Source organism: Schistocerca piceifrons, unplaced genomic scaffold, assembly GCF_021461385.2.
Source record: "Schistocerca piceifrons isolate TAMUIC-IGC-003096 unplaced genomic scaffold, iqSchPice1.1 HiC_scaffold_1132, whole genome shotgun sequence".
In the NCBI taxonomy this organism is placed as follows: domain Eukaryota; kingdom Metazoa; phylum Arthropoda; class Insecta; order Orthoptera; family Acrididae; genus Schistocerca; species Schistocerca piceifrons.
Window position 1 is genome coordinate 40001 of NW_025726942.1, and position 2500 is coordinate 42500.

Below are 2500 nucleotides of genomic sequence, written 5' to 3' on the forward strand. Positions count from 1 at the left end.
ACCTAACCCATGTTGTGCCTTAACCTAACCTATGTTGTGCCTTAACCTAACCTATGTTGTGCCTTAACCTAACCTATGTTGTGCCTTAACCTAACCCATGTTGTGCCTTAACCTAACCCATGTTGTGCCTTAACCTAACCCATGTTGTGCCTTAACCTAACCCATGTTGTGCCTTAACCTAACCCATGTTGTGCCTTAACCTAACCCATGTTGTGCCTTAACCTAACCCATGTTGTGCCTTAACCTAACCCATGTTGTGCCTTAACCTAACCCATGTTGTGCCTTAACCTAACCCATGTTGTGCCTTAACCTAACCCATGTTGTGCCTTAACCTAACCCATGTTGTGCCTTAACCTAACCCATGTTGTGCCTTAACCTAACCCATGTTGTGCCTTAACCTAACCCATGTCGTGCCTTAACCTAACCCACGTCGTGCCTTAACCTAACCCACGTTGTCGCCTAACGTAACCCACGTTGTCGCCTAAACCTGCTCTGTAATTGTTATACGACTCGTTCAATTAGTGTAGTGTTGCCCACCCGCAACCCTCGCAATATAGTTCGCTACTCGCACTCCCCGCTCCCCTGTGTATCGCTTCATGTTAAACACCTTGCAAGTCTTGCTCACTTTCCACATGCTCCTGCTGTACACTGTAATGTGGATGGCAGCAGGACGTACATGCCGCCCCTCCCCACGTCCCCACCTTGCCCCCTGCCTTCGCAAGCTGGTTGGTGAGAACTTTGCATGTTCAATGCCCTCCGCATGCGACGTACTCAGGCTACGTTGTGGTGCGGCCTGTGTCAACTGTCCGCTAATGTCGTACGCGTAAACCACAATCTGTACTGCACATTCGTCCTTATGTACTGAATGATACATCGTGGCACATGTGTGACCGTACAACGACTGCGCCCAAAAACGGCGGACCATACAGTGCAAATATTGTGCACGCAGCTACGTGTCGTCTCCCTATGAGAGCTGGATTGCAGTGTGGTACGCCATAGAGACGTGTGGGAGGAACGGACGCCGTGGATGGCGATCAGCATGAGCTGTCTGTTGATGTATTCGGACCTAGTCGTCTCTCCTCACACACCGTGATGGCATGGTGCACCGCGTTCCATATCTGCGACATGCTACAGAGGCCGGTTGACAGTCGTTCGAGCAATGGACATCGCATACGTACGGGGGCCACCTTCCACGTATTGTCTAGGCGTGCACATTTTGTTGCGTGTATGTGGGCAGACGTAGTGTGGCGTGACACCTGACACAGGCATGCAATAATCGTGGAAGTTGCAAATGGCGATGGACGCCTGCGTTTTCTGGTGAAGTTACGCAAATGAACAAATGGTAACCTGTTGTGGTGCGGTTGTTCTCGCTAGGGGTGAATCGGTGATGGCGACGATAGGTTGAGGTACTAACCGGTTGTTCCAGCGATACCCACCATGCCGACGAAACTGAACGGCATCTGGGTGTGAAGCGATACGCGGCGGTGGCTGGGTGGGACCGTCCCCGGCCGGTGAGGGGGCGCCTCCCGGCGTGCTGGCCGCGCGGTGCGTGGGCGCACGCGCTACAGCCGGCTGGTGGGGGCGGCCAGTGGCAGGCGCGCCGGCCGACGGACGCGGCAGGCGTCGCAGCTGCGCGCCGGCGCACCCTGCGCGCGGCGCCGTGCGGCCAAAGTAGGTCCTCGCGGGCCCGGTGCGAAGCGCGGTGGACATCTTCAGTGTGCTGGTCCGATTGAGGACTGTGTGCGTTGAGGATGCGCTGCCGCCCGGCGCTCGGCGCCGCGACGCCGTCTGCTGCTCGGTCGCCCCAGCGGTTCTCGCTGGTGGTTTGTATCGCAGCTGTGCGGATGTGTTGGCGCGTGCGCTGTGCTGGGAGAGTTCGCTTCGGCACCCAAGTGGGGCTTTTGTCCTTCTGTGGCGCTGGCGTTGGAGCTGCCGGTCACCGTAGGTGGCGCGTGTTGTCTCCCGCCGGCAATGCCACGACAGCACGCTCCCGGGCCTCTGTCGGCAGCGGCAAGCTCAGTTGGGAGCACGGGTGGTCGCACCGAAAGCGTCTACTCGCCTAACTCCGGGCGATTGCGCCTCTCTCGAACCCGACCAAGTACTTGGGACGGCGCTGCGCGCCGCCGGGACCTGAGAGGGTTTCGAGGTGTATTGTGCAGGGGAGCTCAGCCTCCTCCTGTTTGCAGAATGATTGAGCGGACGCTTGCGTGTTCGCGCGGGCCCCCGGGACACACTCCCGGGCGGCCGGCTGCTCAGCTCTAGTTGACGCAGCTCCCTGGTTGATCCTGCCAGTAGTCATATGCTTGTCTCAAAGATTAAGCCATGCATGTCTCAGTACAAGCCGCATTAAGGTGAAACCGCGAATGGCTCATTAAATCAGTTATGGTTCCTTAGATCGTACCCACGTTACTTGGATAACTGTGGTAATTCTAGAGCTAATACATGCAAACAGAGTCCCGACCAGAGATGGAAGGGACGCTTTTATTAGATCAAAACCAAT

At 56.5% G+C, this 2500-nt stretch overlaps 1 non-coding gene across 1 annotated transcript in view; it reads left to right on the top strand.

Annotated features, from left to right (window-relative positions):
• Positions 1-2272: 2272 nt before the first annotated feature.
• Positions 2273-2500, top strand: part of LOC124727742 — a 1909-nt gene continuing 1681 nt past the window's right edge. The window contains exon 1 of the ribosomal RNA XR_007007218.1: positions 2273-2500. This exon is cut by the window's right edge and continues 1681 nt beyond it. This is a non-coding gene — a ribosomal RNA (small subunit ribosomal RNA).